At 48.1% G+C, this 19,611-nt stretch overlaps 1 pseudogene; it reads right to left on the bottom strand.

Moving 5' to 3' along the window:
• Window positions 1-535: 535 nt before the first annotated feature.
• LOC125532813 lies at window positions 536-1,447 on the bottom strand (annotated as a pseudogene).
• Between the last annotated feature and the right edge of the window lie 18,164 nt (window positions 1,448-19,611).

Below are 19,611 nucleotides of genomic sequence, written 5' to 3'. Positions count from 1 at the left end.
CCTCCCTGGCATCCATTTCTTTTTAGTCTGCATATAAGATTTGGTCAAAGTCAAACTTTGTAAAGTTTGACCAACTTTGTAGAAAGAACATCAACATCTGAAACACTAAAGCTATATGGTATGAAAATTAATTTCATGATGCATCTAACAATATTGATTTCATATTGTGAATTTCGATATTTTTTCTATAAACTTAGTCAAAGTTAACAAGGTTTGACTTCGACCAAATCTTATATGCAGACTAAAAAGAAACTGAGGGAGTACTACTTTGATGTGTCGTGTCAACTCGCACAAGTATGCAACACTTCATGAACAAACAAGCATATAAGCTATTATACATCTTACCCAAAGGATCTTTATATCCAACAGACACAAAATATCTGTTCGACTGTTGGAAATTACTTTAACTGTTGACCTGATGTCGAAGTAATTGTTGCATTGCCACCAAAACCCACCATCTCTTAAGCTGAACTAGACCGAGCTAACACCTATATTAGCATATTACTAAGATAAACATAAGGCACTATAGAATCATTTAGGACGTGAGCTTGTCAATCTAAATGTGGAGGGACACCAGCTTAGCCCCGGCCAGCAGCTTGGGAGGAACTGTGAAGAAGGTCAGCTCCTGCACGGCGACGTCGCCAGGATCGTTGTTGCTTGTGACCTCCATTTCCACCTTGACGACGTCGGTCCTGCCTTTGGGCTCCCCCGGTGGGCCGTTCGTCCATACCTTGGCCATGTAGTGCGGCAGTGGGGACGCCCCCGCTCTGATGCAGATGACCAACACGGCGATAGGTGCGCCGATGTCGAGCACGCTGCCGACCAAGAAAAACGCGTGGCCGTCCTCCTCCACGAACAGCAAGAGCTGTGGCTCCGTCAGTGGGACTTGTAGCTGGAGCGCCTTGCCATACTGGATCCTATGCACGGGCATGGGATGCACGGTGCTGATGTGGTGGGAGAGCACCGGCGGCGGGCCTTCGTAGCTGCAGATGGGCATGGGGCATTTGAAGGGCGCGAGCGGACACACGCTCTGGTGATCGGCGAGCTTGTGGTAAGTGACATAGAGCTCACAGGCTTCGTGCGGGAACTCCACCCTCACCGAGGAGAGGACGACATCCACCGCCGTGTTCTGCATGTCGAAGACACTGCCAGGCTCGCACTTCTGGCACTGCCGCTGGTTCCCGGGGCGCTCGACGCGGCAGTCCGTGCAGGCCAGGTGCCCCCCTTGCACAACACAAATCAATTGAATAGCACATCAATCATGAAACCTGCACCTTGCTCGATCAGCCGAACAAATGAGGTGTATTCGAACCTCATACACTGGAGGCTTCAAGGGGTGGAGGCACAAGGGGCAGTGGATCAAGGTGAGGTCCATCGAGACCATAGAGAGCTCCCTCGTCAGGTCCTGTTCCGTCTGCATGATCTCGCCCTCGTCGTGCACAACCATCTCTTGCTTTATTAGGGCCGGGGCATTACAAAGCTTTACTGTCACATATTCATACTACTTCAAGGTCCATTAAATCAACACATGCAAGTATCAAAAGGAGAGTCACGACATGCATGCATGCATTGTAATTAATGGACCGGTAAACGCAAATTATTGAAATATATCAAGTGAAGTGCATTGATGTGTCGTGTCAACTCGTACAAGACTGACAAGTTTGATTACTAGAATGCCCTCTCCCTCGCGGACTGAGCTTCGGTGCCTTGACTGCACCTGCCTTTGGCTGCATGACAGGTGGGCCAACCACCTATTGGGCCCACTTGTCATACACGCAAAGGCAGGAGCAATATGTCCATGAAGCTACGTCCCTCCCTCACCCATGAGCGTGGTGGCTGGCAGGACTAGGAGAAGCTTTCGTTCGCTACACGCTCTCCCTCCCGCATGTGGTGGACATGCAGCAGTTCAATCGGTGTCAGATGGCCAGAAGCATACTGTAGTACTCCTCCACTGCAGTAGTACTCCATCATTGTCCGACTTCCTAAAGAGACGAAGAGCCAAGCACAGCCCGGACGCTCGTGTGGTAGTTTCATGTGTATAGTAGTCTAGGATAGCGTGTACCGTGCCTATAAGCTTAAAATCATTAGGGTCGGCTCCATGCTTTTTTTGATTAAAATAATCTTCTGGCCCTACCTGTCATCCTGGTGATTGTACTTTGCATGCTCATCTGGTCAAGACAGGAATATATATATTAATTTGTGGTGGGGTAAATGTTAGAGGTTGCAGCAAATGGAGTATTGTACACTGCGGGTCTTTCAGCCAAGTTTAGAGGCAACCATGTGGGGCCAATGCTATGATGTGTCGCGTCAACTCGTACAACGAGGAGAAGCTTGATTTTACTATGACACGCCTTCTCCCTCGCCCATGCGCGTGGTGGCTCGCAGACGAGGACGGACCTTTTGCTTATAGTACTACAACAAGCTATCCCTCCCGCTCGCGGTGGACGAACATGCAGTAGTGGATTCGATACTGTAGAAGCAGTATTAGTAACATCATTTTTCGTCTTCTAGAAGAGGTGCAGAGCCAAGCGCAACCCGAACATGGCAGTTGCAAACCTTGTTGTACTGCTCCAGCCCATGCGCCCAGGCTCCTCATTGTCTGCCACCCTCATCGGCCTCCATGGTGATGAACTCTTTCAAGCCCTAGTGGCCCTGCAGGTGCCAGAGGTACCGACAAAGAATGTGCACCTCAAGGCCGCGCTCGCCGCGCAACGCCTCGCCATGCAAGAAACCGTCGACCTGCACATCCACGTCTACAAGGAAATCATCTACATAGGCCACTACAAGGCCAGCGACGACAGAAAGACATTGGCCTTGTTCTAGCGACTGGAATCTTTGGACGCCATTGTTCAGAAGCACGTCGACCTAGCCACGAAAGCCGCTGCTACTTAGCCGCCGTTCGGTGGGCCGGCGCCCTGAGTCGAGGAGGTGGACATCGTCGATGGATGCATCTCTTCTTCTTGCCTCCTATAACCAGCACTGCATCGCCTCGTGGCCTTAAGGTCTTATTAGTATAGGAGTATATGGCATTTTTATTCCAATCGTAACATTTTCACTGTGAGGTGGGGCCGCAGTTGAGAAAACCGACCATCGACAAATCCCCACCCCACCCACCGGGCGTCGGTTGAGTTTAGAATTAGAAGAGAAAAACGAGGGAGAAGAGCTAGTTGTAGTACGGACGCTGTTGTCAGATGGGACTCGTGTTGAGAGAATAGGAGTACTGAGCACTCGTACCTCTTTGTTTTGAGGGAATAAGTAGTCGTATGTCTAGTACTACCACTAGTTGGGTGCGTGCGACCTATACCTATCATCACTTTAGGTCTCCTTTTCGAACCGCGACTATGCTTCACCGTACATATTTTTTCACGCATTTATCCTCCTATATGTACTCCTAGGCTATTTCCACGTGCCCCCTTTCGCCGACATGTGGGACATAGAGCATCTGGGTCGTAGTGCATGCATGACTCAGAGTATATGCCGGGGTACATTACATTTCAGACCTCAAGAATTACATGCAAACCCCCCGTGGAAGAATAAATAAATAAATGAATTACTACAAGAAACTGGATTATTTTCGTAGAAGCCGGAGCACGTTCATTAAATTTTGGACATAACACGTTTATAAAAAATTACTAGACCAAAACCAGTCTAAGGGCCTCTTTGTTTTGCAGGATACTAAAAACACAGGAATGGGGAAAGTATGATGGTAATGAACCGAGACGAGGAGAACTCTAACTCAGTTAGAGGTTAGAGTTAGATTCTAACCCTGAACTAACTCTAAACCAAAGAGGTGTATGGATGGCAGGGTTAGATTGACAACAAATGTTCTTTCTCAATCATTTGACTACTTTGGACCCTATTTCCTGCCGGATTTGGTGTGACCGGCTCTTGTGTGGCCTCCTCTCGCTCACAATTGACATAAACGAACCATCTTTACAAATCAAGCATGCAAAAACATGATAAATTTTAATTTGTCCATAAAATTGAGATATCCCACTTAAACATACAAGTCCTCAATCAAGCTTCACAAAAAAATACACTCCATGAAACAAAGCATGAGCTAACTCATCACGGGAGTCATTCACAATAGGGAGGGAGCCCGGAGCCCCTCACGCACCCTGGGAGGAGCTCGTCATCGTTGCTCTGGAGGAAGGCTCTATAGAGCCCAAGCCCCGGGAACCCCTCCGACACCGGCGCTTGCGAGTTGAGGTCGAGATCGGCATGGGTAGTAGGGCCACTTGCCGATGACTGCGAACCGAATCTTTGGGCCTCTAGAAATAATGCAAGCCTGAAACTGAAATACCTAGAAAGGTGAACTGAATCTTTGGGCCTCTAGAAATAGTGCAAGCTTGAAGCTAAAATACCTAGAAAGGTGAACTTGATATTTGGGCCTCTAGAAATAATGCAAGCCTGGAACTGAAATACCTAGAAACGTGAACTGAATCTTTGGGCCTCTAGAAATAATGCAAGCCTGAAACTAAAATACCTAGAAAGGTGAACTGAATCTTTGGGCCTCTAGAAATATTTATTACCTCCTCAAGAAGCATCAAACAATTCCATGCATGCACCACAAATCTATACCAAGTTTAATCAAGATCTACTTTTCCGAATCAGAATTAGCGCTAGAGTGAGCAAGATCAATGATATGGCTATGAGACAGAGAAGGAATCAACAAAATCACCCCTCTCGCGACCTCCCTGGTAGACGTGCCGCCGCCGCACACGACAGAGGGAGAAAAACGACTGGTGAAGGGGGAGTAGGGCGAGCTTCGAAGGCCGGAGGGAGAGGGCGGCCGAAGGAGGGCGGCGGAGGCAGGAGGGAGAGGGCGGTCGTAGAAGAGAGAGGGGAGCAGCGGAGCGGTACTTGGGCGGGTGGCCCAATGGGGAGCAGAGAGGAGTCGTGCGAGGGGCGGGGGACGGAGGGAGCGATCTGGTGCGGGCAGGGGAGATTTTTTTAGTTCTCTTTTAGTGGGCCCGAGGAGAACTAACCCAATTAGAACCTCTCCATCGGGCTAGTTCTCTTAGCTGGGTTAGAGCAAACTAGCTCAAACTAACCCCTCCTATTTGGATAATTTGAGGCTATTTCAACCCAAACTAGCTCTAACTCAGGGATCCAAATAAAGAGGAGTAGTACTGTACATGCTATAGTCTTGACCGTAGCATAATCTACTGCTGGTTCACTGGGCTACCGTTGTTCGCACTCCTTCGACATGAGTAGTAGTACTACTAGTATATACCGCATGATTCTTTGCTCGTTCTTACTACTACGTACTTCGCCGACATGTGGGAGAGCCAACATCCGGGTCGACGTGTCATGCACCAGATTAGAGTGCGAAACGGAAGGGGGGCATCAGCCCGGTCGTACCGCCAGTAATTCATGACTATAGTGAGTAGTCATATCACAAGTCTTTCTAGCAGTAACACGCCGTCAAATCGCATAGCCCGGTCTTTCCAGTAGTAAGTAAGTTGAATCCGCTACTCCCTCACCTTCCTCGCTTCTCTGTCAAACCGCCTACGCGAAAACTGCCACGCGTACTGCCCGGAAAAAGCCCCGCCCTCAACTTTTAACTGCGTGAAAATAGTTCGAGCTTGTTCATTCTATATAAATACTAGTACTGTATATTTATTCACCTGTGGTGTTGTTCAATGAATGGATCGCCGGGGAGCACAAGTGAACAATACTACTAGTAGTAGTAGTAAGTAGGAGTCGTATAGTTAGTCACCTTAAATAGAGAGTTTCTTTTCTTTAATGCCACATACACAAATTGAAACGCTTGTTGTGGAGAGAAAAAGAAAATCACTCCACTATATATGTACGCAGGGGCCTGAGCGCTTGCTTCACTAGGGTTGCTCTCTTCATTCTCTCATCCTCTCCAGATCTAAACAAGATAGCGGTAGCGGCATTTTCTCTCTGCTCACCGCTGGTCACAGATCCGGCCGGATCCCTTCGGCTGGTATGTGTAGAGGACTAGGAGCATCGTTCACACGGTCATCACCGGCGAGGGAGGAAACCCATAGCTGCCGGAGGGTCCCGATCCTCTGCCTGTGCCATTCTCTCCGACACAGCGCCGGCTCAAGAGGTCCTCCGACCCTTCTTCCTCCCTGCAGTATTGTGCGCAGATCCGATCTGCCGCCGCCGACATCCCGACGACCCTCAGGTATAAGTTCTTCGAAAGCGACCTTGCTCTACTGCCCCAGCTCCCCACGTTTCTGCATGTGCATCTTTTTCTACTCCCATCAGCTCTTCCAAAGCAACCTAAATTTTTAGTATTATTAGAGGTAAAGCTACTTCATGCATTCGAATCTAGGACTTGGTTCAAACAACAAAGAACGGGGGAAAGTTTTAGCATGAATCTAGGACTTGATTCAAAGAGGAAACACTATGGTGAAAGTAGTAGAGACCGGATACCCAACCGGTCTCTTGGTTAAAAAGGAAAATAATGGGAAAACGCATTACAAACTGGATAAGGAACAGATCAATTATTGGTTGAAAAAAGGATAGAAAGTGGCGGCTGGTGAACAAGTCAACAGAGTATGTCCAGGATTAGATTTGTTGCCCTCACATAGTAAAAGGTCTCCAGGATTAGAATTGCTGCCCTCACATAGTAAAAGGTCTCCAGGATTAGATTTACTGCCCCCACATAGTAAAAGGTCTCCAGGATTAGATTTGCTGCCCTCACATAGTAAAAGGTCTCCAGGATTAGATTTGCTGCCCTCACATAGTAAAAGGTCTCCAAGATTAGATTTGCTGCCCTCACAAAGCATGAACAAACTCGGCATCACCACATTATGCCTCCTTGTAGGTACATTGTGCTGATGCGTCCACTATCGCATGTCCTTATACCAACCTTTTGCTGTTGTGATGTAGGGTAGGGACCCTAATCGGCCAATCTTTCACGAAAGGAGCTGATCCCGCGATGAACATAAGGAGGGAAACGAGGGTAAAATCACAAGGGGAACACAAGAGAACACTCAAACCAACAAGTATGATCACACATGCGCTAGATCCATGAACACAAAGGAAGATACAAGATCGAAAGTCAACAACGGATGATACAAGAGGTAACCGGTCTTCTCCGTGACGAGGTCTTGATGTTCTTCTCCGCAAGGAGGTCTGGAATCCAAATGGATCTTCCCCGAAGAGGGGCCGCGGTCTCCCTCGTGGAGTAGATCCAATGTGGATGAGCAATGCTCTATCTTTACAATGAGCTAAACCAATGCTAACCCTAGAAAGTAGGAACAGGTGGAGTATATATAGTCTAGGGGGTAGAAGGGGTACACGGGCCTCGGCCCTTCACTGTGCGCAGACAAGGGAGGCCGGACGTCCGGGAGTCGGGCCGGATGTCCGGGCTTTCACGCGGGGCTGGATGTCCGGGCTGGAGGGGCTGGCCTTGTTGCTCTCTAGAATGGCGAGGTCCGGATTTCCGGGCTGGAGGCCGGATGTCTGGGAGCTCGGGATGCGCCGGATGTCCGGGCTGGATGCCGGATGTCCGGGCCCTGTAGACTTGGCCACTGGCTCCTTGCTGCTGGTGACACCTCCAGGGGCCAGATGTCCGGGGTCGTGGCCGGATGTCCGGGGCCTGGGAGGTGTTCTTGACTCCTTCTGTTGGTTCTCCTCATCCGTGAACTTGGGGACTTGTCCGTCTTCACGTGCATCTCCGGGAGGGTCCTCTTGATACCTAATCATGCACAACAACTCGGACTTAGGTAGTAGCCATGTCTCATGCATAGATAGTGGATGTTCGGAGAGGATATAGTTCACCTTATCTTCGATAGCCTTTGGTCTGCCTCTTGTCATTGGTCCAAGTGGTGTCGTAGGGGATGTAGGTAGGTCCATGGGGATGACCTTGGAGTGCTCCACATCATCTCCCCTCCCTTGGGGAAGATCCATCCTCGGATCAAATTCTTCATCACCATGGAAGGGCGAGAGGTCCTTGACATTGAAAATATCGCTCACGTTGTACTTGTCGCGGGGGAGGTCGATCTTGTAAGCGTTGTCATTGTAGCGTGCAAGCACCTTGAAGGGTCCGTCCGCTCGTGGTCGAAGTTTGGAATTCTGTTCTTGGGGAAAGCGGTCTTTGCGAAGGTGTAGCCACATGAGATCGCTAATGTTGAAGACCATGGGGTGCTTGTTGATGTTGAGCTTGGTCGCAAGTCATTGTACTTGGCGCTCGATAGTATGTCTTGTATCTTCATGCACCTTCTTGAGATGAGTCACACATGCACTTGCGTCCAAATTGATGCGCTCTTGGAGTGGTAGAGGGAGAATGTCCAATGGGGACAAAGGGTTGAATCCGTAGACGACCTCGAAGGGTGACTTGCCGGTTGTTGAGTGTCTTGCGCGGTTGTAGGTGAACTCGGTAATAGGTAGACACTCCTCCCACTCCTTGATGTTCTTCTTGATGAGTACTCGAAGTAGAGCGGAGTGTGTGTGGTTGGTCACCTACGTTTGGCCGTCGGTTTGTGGATGATACACCATGGAGAAGAGTAGCTTGATTCTGAGCTTGGCGCATAGGGTCTTCCAAAAGTAGCTAAGGAATTTGACGTCGTGGTCCGAGACGATCATCTTTGGCACTCCATGTAGACACAATATTTCTCTACAAAAGAGATTAGCAACATGTGAAGCATTGTCTATCTTGTTGCAAGGAATAAAACGTGCCATCTTAGAGAAACAGTCCACAATGACAAATACCGAATCCTTTCAATTTCTAGTCATAGGCAATCCAAGTACGAAATCCATGCTAATGTCTTCCCATGGTTGATATGGAATTGGGAGAGGCATGTAAAGGACATGCGATTGAGCTTTAGACTTAGCTTTGTGACATGTAGAGCCTCGGCTGGTGAAGCGGTTGACGTCGCGAAACATCTTGGGCCAATAGTAGTTCTTCGAGAGCATGGCGAGAGTCTTGCCGCGTCCAAAATATCCCATTAAGCCTCCTCCATGAGATTCCTGCAAAAGCAACAAACGAAGAGAAGAATCAGGGATGCAAAGCTTGTTAGCTCTCATAAGATATCCATCTTTGATGTAACAACGTTCCCAAGATGTATGCGGCGAACATTTGGCATAAGGAGTAGCAAAAGTAGGATCATGCTCATACAAGTATTTTATGTGCTCAAAGCAATGACATTCAACTCAAGTTGAGTAACAACCATCTATATGCGGGAAAGGGCATCCGCTACAATGTTTTCCTTACCTTTAATGTACTTGATGACATAAGGAAAAGACTCAATAAATTCACTCCATTTAGCATGATGCTTGTTCAACTTGGTTTGGCCCTTAAGGTACTTGAGCATTTCATGATCGGTATGAATGATGAGTTCATGAGGGCGAAGATAGTGTTCCCATTCATGCAAAACACGGACTAAAGCATAGTGCTCTTCGTCATAGATGGGGTAATTGATTTGCGCTCCAGATAGTTTCTCACTAAAGTAAGCTATGGGGCGCTTCTCTTGCGTTAACACACCTCCTATGCCATTACCACTAGCATCGCAATGAATCTCAAAAGGTTTGTCAAAGTTGGGTAATGCAAGCACGGGAGCATGAGTAAGCAAATTCTTGTGCTCATGGAAAGCTGTATCTTGGGATGATCCCCAGAAAAAAGGCGCATTTTTCTAGATCAAAGCATGCAAAGGCGAAGCAATGGTGCTAAAATCTTTCACAAAGCGACGATAGAAACCCGCAAGGCCAAGAAAGCTAAGCACTTTTTGCAAATTGGCTGGTTGTGTCCAAGTCATAATAGCATTGATCTTGGACTCATCTACATGAACACCCTTATAAGATACAACAAAACCCAAGAAAACGAGCTTATCAATGCCAAAAAGGCATTTATCCCTATTAGCATAGAGATGCCCTTTTCGAAGAGTTTGTAAAACGGTTCAGACATGGGTGACATGCTCTTTGAGAGACTTGCTAAAAACAAGGATAGCATCGAAGTAGACTACAACAAACACACCAATGTAAGGGCGAAAGAAATGATTCATAAGGCGCATAAAAGTACCCGGTGCTTTCGATAGACCCATAGGCATGACTAACCACTCATACAAGCCGATCTTGGTTTTGAAAGCGGTTTTCCATTCATCACTCTCTTGTATGCGGATTTGATAGTAACCACTCTTAAGATCAATTTTTGAAAAGATAGTGGCACCACTAAGTTCATCAAGCATATTATCAAGGCGTGGAATGGGGTACCTATAACGAACGGTGACAGCATTGATAGGTCTACAATCGGAGCACATGCGAAAGCTACCGTCTCATTTTGGCACAGGAATGACCGGGACGACACAAGGGCTCAAACTTTCACGCACATGTCCATGGTCTATGAGGTGCTTTACTTGCCTTTGTATTTCTTTGGTTTCTCCGAGGTTGATGCGGTATGGAGCTTTGTTTGGAAGAGGTGCTCCGGGTATGAGGTCGATGCAGTGCTCGATGCCTCGTAGTGGAGGTTGTCCCAGAGGTAGCTCGTCGGGGAAAACATCGTGAAATTCCTGCAAAAGAGAATACAACACTAGAGGAAGAGTGTGAGACGTGTTAGCTTGTGGTTCATTGTCCTTGCACAAAAGGACATAGTGTAGGACACTAGATGGGTTCTCACACACTCCTCTTATCTCACTTTTGGTGGCAAATAGGACTAAGTTCTTCTTTTCGCTCATCGTGGAGGAGCTCGATTTGGGCTTGTGGCGCTCACTCTCTTTTTGGAGGCTCGCTCTCTCACTATTATTACCACAATGGGTGGCTTGCTTGTCGGCGATCACTTGGCTTGGAGACATGGGACGAAGTACGTACTCCTTTCCTTTCATCTTGAAGATGTGGTGATTCGTTCGGCCGTTGTGGATGATTCTTGTATCAAATTTTCTTGGCTCATTGGGACGACGTCACACTCCAAAGTGTCTTCATAGTTGCCAATTTTGAAGGATACTTGTACTCGATGCTCGACTTGGATAGTGCCAAAGTAGCTAAGCCATTGAACTTCATATGGATGTGGATGCTTCGTCTTGGGCAATTGGAGCTTGGAGCAAAGTTCTCCACTTACGATATTATGACAACTCCCTCCATCGATGATGACCTTGATGGATCGTCCATTGATGCCGACCTTGGTATGAAAAATGTGGCATCGTCGGTCTTCTTCTTGGTGATGTTGTAGAGTTAAGACCTTGGAGACAACAAGAGCGGGACTTGAATCTTCATCGCAAAAGACTTGTTCCTCTTCATTTTTCACTTGCCGGTGCATGGCGACTGGGTCAAGAGAGTCCATTTCTTCTTCACTCATCGATTCATAGGTGCCGTCGTCGTTGAGGATCATGGTTCGCTTGTTGGTGCACTCATAGGACTTGTGGCCTCGGCCTCCGCATGTGAAGCATTTGAAGGAATTCGTCTTGACGGTCTCATCGGTTGGAGTGGATGATGATGAAGCTCTCGGCTTGAAGTTGCTTGTAGTAGGAGGATGACTTGGAGTTGACAAACATTTCTTGGAACTCGACTTGTCGACATTGCTTGTAGAAGGCTTGGTAGACAGTGTTGGAGTCGTTGAAGCTTGGGTGATGGAGAAGCCGTATGACTTGGATGAGAACTTGGCATACTTGTAATCGTCTTGCACTTGACGTTCCGCTTTGGTAGCTTGATGCACTAGCTCAATGAGGTTCGATTATGGTTGGAAGTCGGCGATCTTCTTGATAGGATGGCTGAGTCCATTCAAGAAACATGCCATTGTTTGTTCATCATCTTCCGTGACGTTGGCTCTTATCATGGAAATCTCCATCTCCTTGTAGTACTCTTCAACGCTCTTTCTTCCTTGCTTGAGTAGTTGGAGTTTCTTGAAGAGTTCGCGGTTGTCGTAGGTACGCACGAAGCGTGCTCTCATGACATCCTTCATTTGCGCCCAAGTAGTGATGGGTGGTTCACCTATTGCCTCTCGGAGCTCAATAACTTGTTCCCACCAAATGAGGACATAGTCTTGGAACTCAAGTGATGCCATCACGATCTCCTTCTCTTCTTCATAGTTGTGAAAACGGAAGATTTTGTTGACCTTCAATGCCCATGAAAGATACTCTTCGGGATCTTTGCTTCCATTGAACTTGGGCATGGTGAACTTGAGTTTTCCGTAGCGTTGCTCTTCATTGTGTTGGGGTTGGGGATGATGACATCCATGTTGGTGATGATTGTCAAGCTCGTGTTGCTCTTGGTGAGGAGGGTTGTCAACCTCATGTTGCTCTTGTCGTGGAGGATTTCCATTGTCTTCATGCTCTTGATGAACTTGATGTTCTTGGCGAGCTTGTGGAGGAGCTTGTCGAGCTCGAGGAGGAACTTCAGGAACTTGACGATGCACGCGAGCTTGAAATCGTTGTTCGTTAGCTTCTTCACGAAGTGCTTATTCATGTTCACGATCTTGTCATCCTCGGTTGGCTATGGCTCGACTTGCATCTTGGAGGGCTTGTTGTGCCTCAAGTGCTTGAGCTTCACTAAGTTGTTGTTCTTGGCGTTGTGCCTCGGCATCTTGTGCATCTTGGTGTAGACGCGCGCGCTCTTCCTCTTCATGTCGACGTTGTCGTTGCCGTTCTCATGCTAGCGCAAAAGCCTCTTGGGTTTGACATTGTCGGTGCTCTTGAGAGTCTATGTTGCATAGGGGATTGAGGCTTGCTTGACGGTCGTTGCGCGCGGCACGGCGAATGGTGCGGAGCATCCCACTTTCATTCCCATGTACACTCCGACTAGTCTCCAAGCCCCAAGGATACATAAGAGAACACCTCAAATATACGCCATTGGACACAAGGTGAACTCGCTCCTCTCCGAATCGTCACTTTCCACATGTGAGACATGGCTACTAGCTGAAACATGTGTGCTATGCATGACCAAGCACGAGGAACAAGGATAACATTGGCGGAAGAAGCTCGAGCCACTGGACGACCGATCGGGATCGGACGTCCGACGCCTGAAGATCCACCGGACGACCGGCCCGGACCGGACGACCGGCGATCCCGCACCCAAGCGAAACGAGCAGACGTCCGGCCTCCACCAGATGACGGGCGCCTGAAGCACAGCCAACGCTAGCTATAATACCTCCCAGCGAGCGGACGTCTGGCCCCCACCGGACGACCGGTACTATTAACGGAAGTCTGAGGACATTGGACATCTGGTGCCTCTTCACAGAACGTCTTCAGCGGACGTCCGACGACTAGCGGACGACCGGTCCCTCCTGAGCCACTAGACAACTGGTCCTCAGCGGACGTCCAGTACCTGTCTGCGCACAGTGTTCGGGCCCGAGGCCCATGTATCCCTCTGCCACTTACCCCTTCATGGACCTAGACTATATATACTCCTCCACCTCCTCCTAGTTAGGGTTAGCATTGGTTTAGCTCATATTTAGAGATAGAGCATTGCTCATCCACATCGGATCTACTCCATGAGAGAGACCACGGCCTCTATGGAGAAGCTCCCTTTCGATTCAAGACCTCCTTGCGGAGAAGACCATCAAGACCTCCTCACGGAGAAGACCGGTTACCTTTGTATCGTCCGTTGTTGACATTAGATCTTGTATCTCCTATCGTGTTTCGAGGATCTAGCACTCGTGTAATCATTCTTCTTGGTTTGAGTGTTCTCTTGTGTTCCCCTTGTGTTTTCCCCTCGTTTCCCTCCTCGTGTTCTTCGTGTTCATCGCGGGATCCGCTCCTTTCGTGAAAGATCGGCCGATTAGGCACTACAAAAAAATACACTTCTGTGATGATACGTGTTTGTCACAATAGGTCGCGTTTTTTGTCATGCATGTACATCCATGACAAATTTTTGACATAATCAAGATAGTCATACCTGTGCTGTCGTAGAAGTGTTCCATGACATTACCAAAATTATCATCACGGAAGTGTCCACTTCCATGACGATAAATCGCGCGTCACAGAAGTGCTTTCGTCAAGGGTGACCGACACGTGGCATCCACTGTAACGAAACACCGTTAAGCTATCAGGTCGGGTTTTGGATCCGATAACCCGTTAACAGCCCCGACCAATGGGGATTTTCCATGTGTAAAATCATCATTGGCTAGAGGAAACACGTGTCGGCTCATCGTTGGGACAGATGTCATCCACTCATTGGACAGGAGGCGCCTATGATAGGTCGACACGTGGCATGGCCCAACAGTGGCCCATTCCGGGGAAAAAGGCCGGCCCAGTAAAAATGAGCAGGCCAGCCCATATAAGGCCTACTTGTGTCAGGTCCATTTAAGCCCACGGCCCATACGAGATGTGCCAATTCGGCCCGTTAAAGATTTGACACCATTGCAGTCCATCGTTAGTTCGAGCCCGTTAACAGCCCGCTATATATTATTTGGGCTCAATATCGGCCCGATGAGATTTCGGCCTGTTAACGGCCCATTTAATAGATAGGCCAATTTTCAGGATGTACATCTTTTGGCCTTTTAGCGACCCATTTAAATGTTGGGCTAATTTCCGGCCCGGTGTGTCTTTTAGCCTGTTGACGGCCCATAAACTTAATGGGCCATTTGTAGTAGGACCTGAGTTTCGGCCTTTTAGTGGCCCATTTAAGTGTTGGGCCAATTTCTGGCCCGGTGTCACTTTCAGCCTGTTGATGGCCCATAAATCAGTTGGGCCAATTGTAGTCAGACCTGAGTTTTGGCCTTTTAGCGACCCATTTAAGTGTTGGGCCAATTCCCGGCCCTGTGTGCCTTTCGGCCTGTTAACGGACCATAAATGAGTTGGGCCATTTGTTGTCGGACCTTACTTTTGGCCTCTTAACGGCCCATGCCCTCCATGGTCCAATACCAGCCCGGTTTCTTTTTCGGCCTGCTAAAGGCCCACAACACAGTTGGGCCATTTACAATACGGCCCGACTTTCGTCTTCTTAGCGGCCCATGCTCTTCATGGTCTAATACAAGCCCGCTGTCTCTTTAGGCCTGCTAAAGGCCTACAGTATAGTTGGGCCATATGTAGCCCAAACTTAGTAACGGCCTGTTAACGGCCCGTGAAATAAATTGGGGCCACCTGTTTCCCACTTCGATGTCGGTATAACACCCTCGATGCGACTATATCTCCCACGTGTCGAGGCACGACTTAGAGGCATAATCGCATTGAAGGCATATGTCGCAAGTTAGGCAATCTTCACAACATCCCATGTAATATGATAATAAAAGGGGAGATAACATAGTTGGCTTACACTCGCCACGTCAATCAAGTACATAAATAACATTACATCATCCAAACACTCATGGCCCGACTACGGCGCCAAAATAAAAGAGAACCCAACAAGCGACACGGTCCCGATCACCCCCAACTGGGCACCACTACTGATCATCAGGAAAGGAAACATAGTAACGTTGAGAGTCCTCGTCGAACTCCCACTTGAGCTCAAGCGCGTCTCCTGGAGCGGAATCATCAGGCCCTGCATCTGGTGTAATAGTAATCTGTGAGCCACAGGGACTCAGCAATCTCACGCCCTCGCGATCAAGACTATTTAAGCTTATAGGTATGGCAAGGTAAAAATGGAGCTGCAGCAAGCGACTAGCGAATATGGTGGCTAACTTATTCGCAAAGAGAGCGGGAAGAGGAGGCAAAGCGCGAGCGAGAAACTAGAGAGCAACCTGCGCAAACATAACTCCAACACCGTGTCCACTTCCCGGACTCCGCCGAGAAGAGGCCATCACGGTAACACACTCAGTTGATTCATTTTAATTAGTTAATGTTAAAGTTATCTACAACCGGGCATTAACAAATTCCCATCTGCCCATAACCGCGGGCACGACTTTCGAAAGTTCAAATCCCTGCAGGGGAGTCCCAACTTAGTCCATGACAAGCTCTCACGGTCAACGAAGGAATAGACCTCCTCCCAAAACGTTCCGATCAGACTCGGTATCTCGGTTCTTCAAGACACTTCGACAGGTTAAAACAAGACCAGCAACACCGCCCGAACGTGCCGACAAATCCCGATAGGAGCTGCACATATCTCTTTCTCAGGGCACACTCAGATTGTCTAAACTTCCGGTAGGCCAGCCCAGAGTTGCCCCTGGTAGCCACCGGCGGCTGACAGTTTGGACCAACACTCAGAGGAGCACTGGCCTAGGGGGGGGGGGTTAAATAAGATGACCCTCGGGATCCAGAAACCCAAGGGAAAAGAGGATAGGTGGCAAATGGTAAAACCAAGGTTGGGCATTGCTGGAAAAGCTTTAATCAAGGTGAACTATCAAGGGGTTCCCATTATAACCCAACCGCGTAAGGAACGCAAAATCCGGGAACATAACACCGATATGACAGAAACTAGGGCGGCAAGAGTGGAACAAAACACTAGGCGAGAGGCCGAGCCTTCCACCCTTTACCAAGTATATAGATGCATTAAGATAACAAGATAATATAATGATATCCCAACAAGTAAATAAATGTTCTAACAAGGAACGGCCTCCAATCTTCACCTGCAACTAGCAACGCTATATGAGGGGCTAAGCAAAGCGGTAACATAGCCAATCAACGGTTTTCTTGGACATGGTGGGTTAGAGGTTTGACATGGCAATTTTGGAGGCTTTAAAGCAAGTGGTAGGCATCGTAGCATTGGCATAGCAAAAGAGCGAGCAAACTAGCATAGCAAAGATAGTAGTGATTTCGAGGGTATGATCATCTTGCCAGCAAAGTTGTCAGAGTTGACTGGATCCTCGAAAGCAAACTCAACGGGCTCCTCGTTAGCAAACTCGTCTCCCGGCTCTACCCAAACAAGACAAACAAGAAACAAGGACACAAATCAACCACGTGCAAGGATCAGGCAAAATGATGCAAAGATGGTATGCTATGCGGGATGCGATGCGGGATGCATATGCACGATGTGACAAGAAATGCATGACCCTGGACTCAAATTGGGAATCCAAGTGTGCCACTGGAAAGAAGAGATGAAATCTCTTGAAAACGATATAAAGAACGCCGGAATTGGAGTTACGGTTTGGAAATGGCTAGCGATTCAAATATGACACCGGATTGCGATTTACAGCAAGTAGCCATCTAAATGCAACGAAATGAACATGCCACAACACCCAAACATGATAAAAAAATACATGGTAGGGATGCATTCGAGATGCTTAAAAAAAGTCTAGCACTGAGCTATGGCCAATTCATCCATTAACAGGTTCAAACAAGCATGGCAAAAATGCATATGGCAAACAGATTTCAGACTACATGGATGGATAGAGCACTACAAGATTAACAAAACATCCTTACTGATCATCCTCAAAATAGGCACGGATCACTAGGAAACAACATGAACATAGGGCCATATGAGATAAACAGCTCAAGGACTTAGTGGAAATGCTAAGTCCCTGAAATCAGAATTACCAAGAGCCTCACTTTGCAAGCTTGTGCTAGTCACCACACACATCACAAAAATACATGGATTGCACCTCTGGAAAGATGACAAAACCCTTAACAAAACATATGTAGAACTCATGGTCATAACATGCACACAATAATCATGGAAAAAATGACAAAAAGCTAAATGGAGCAGCAGATCTGACAAATATCTCAAGTATTCCTCTTCTAACAGCATTTCGGGCATCAAGATGAACTCAAAAGAAAATTATGCAATGGAATGAAATGATGTACTCTCTAAGATGAACATTTTGATATACTATATGCATGAATTGGAGCTACAGATGCAAAGTTATAGCATGATGAAGATGGGCACATGAGCTAGGGACTTAGGGAAAAAACTGGGTTAACCCTAATATTTCAGATCTGGATCAGGGCACACGGAACGAGGTCCACTGGAGCACTGTTCACCGGTGCCGGAGTTCGTCGGAGCCGGCGTGACGGCGGAGAGGCGGCGGGGTCGAGGCCGGTCGCCGGAGCGGGTTCCGGCCGCCGGGCGCGGCGGCTTGGCGAGGCGGGGAGGGAGCCGGGCGGCGAGCTGGTGTGACGGCGGGGCGAGGGGCGGCGCAGCGAGGCGCCCGGGAGGAGGAGGCGAGGCCCGGGCGCGGGACGGAGGGGGCCGGCCTTGGGCCCGGCGGGCCTCAGCGGCGGCGTGGGCAGGAGCCACCACGTGGCGTGCCCTGGTTCGCCGCGGGCGGCGGCGGTGGCTTGTCCGGCCGGCACGGACGTGTCTGGCGCAGCGCGGTAGATTTTTTTTTAGGGTTAAGGGTGGAGAGGACCCGAAATTTTGGAGGAGGGGCTAGTTTTATAGGTAGAGGGAGCTAGGAGAGTCCAAATGAGGTGCGGTTTTCGGCCATGCGATCGTGATCGAACGATCTAGATGATGGAGAAGGCTTAGGTGGGTTTTGGGCCAAATTGGAGGGGTGTTGGGCTGCAACACGCACGAGGCCTTTTCGGTCCCTCGGTTAACCGTTGGAGTATCAAACGAAGTCCAAATGATACGAAACTTGACAGGCGGTCTACCGGTAGTAAACCAAGGCTGCTTGGCAAGTCTCGGTCCAATCCGGAAATGTTTAGTCCTCACACACGAAAGAAAGGTAGAAATGACCACCGGAGGAGAACGAAGCGCCGGAATGCAAAACGGACAACGGGGAAAATGCTCGAATGCTTGAGATGAACACGTATGCAAATGCAATGCACATGATGACATGATATGAGATGCATGACAACGAGAACAACACACGGACACAAAACCTGAACCCGAGAAAATAAAATAACTTAACGCCGGAAACGGCAAGAGTTGGAGTACAAATTGGGAAAGTTACATCCGGGGTGTTACAGTCGGCCTGTTAACGACTCGGGAGGTAAGAGGGCCGACCATTAACTTTCGGCCTAGTAACGGCCCATTAACTTAATGGGCCCACTAAAGTTCGTTCATGTCTTTAGGCCAAATTAGATAATTTGAGCCCATTACGACGAGCAAAGGTACGACATACAAGGAATAACGTTGCACATCCAGAATATATTACAGGAAGTTACATCCACTAGGCAATCAAAGATTGATGCCAGTGCAAATAAATGTGCAGAACCTAACCATCTACAACGTCACAATCTGCAACCTCAGCACAGATGACACCCATAAGCATGTGGGCAAGTTCTTGCTGCTTTGCCACACTGTCTTTGAAAACATTGATCAGTTGTTGTGTCGCACGACTCGGTACCTCTGATTCATCCACCATTTCCATCATTGCTTCAGCGATTAATTGGTTCACAAACATACAATTATTCCGTCGCATTCGAGACAGAGGATACTGAACAGATTCAGATGGCGATTTTGGCATGCTTGTATTATTGATAGTGGAGAGTGTCTTGACCACTGCATCATAACATAAATTAGGACGGGAACCAAATAGATTAATCATGAGTTATTGCCATATTACCTAGCCTAGATTTACTGGAAAAAACAATGGGGTTGCCTTGCTGTTTTCAGAGTTTGTCTTCTTATCTTCAGCAGCCTGCACAAAATTAACACACTACCATTGCTATCATTGGCCAAGTCAAATAATAGGAAAGCAACATTGACACAACGAACGTTTGGGCAACTAGCCTACACCAAATTAACAAAATATGGAACAGCTATCATCAGCCAGGTAAGGTAATACGAAAGCAACATTGACATAATGAATGAATGGGCAACCAGAGAAGCACTACAATTCAGTAATGTGCGTGATATGAGATAGCACATTCATGCAGCTCAGTACGC

The sequence above is a fragment of the Triticum urartu genome, chromosome 1 (assembly GCF_003073215.2).
Source record: "Triticum urartu cultivar G1812 chromosome 1, Tu2.1, whole genome shotgun sequence".
Classification (NCBI taxonomy): domain Eukaryota; kingdom Viridiplantae; phylum Streptophyta; class Magnoliopsida; order Poales; family Poaceae; genus Triticum; species Triticum urartu.
This window is presented reverse-complemented; position numbering and strand designations above follow the sequence as displayed.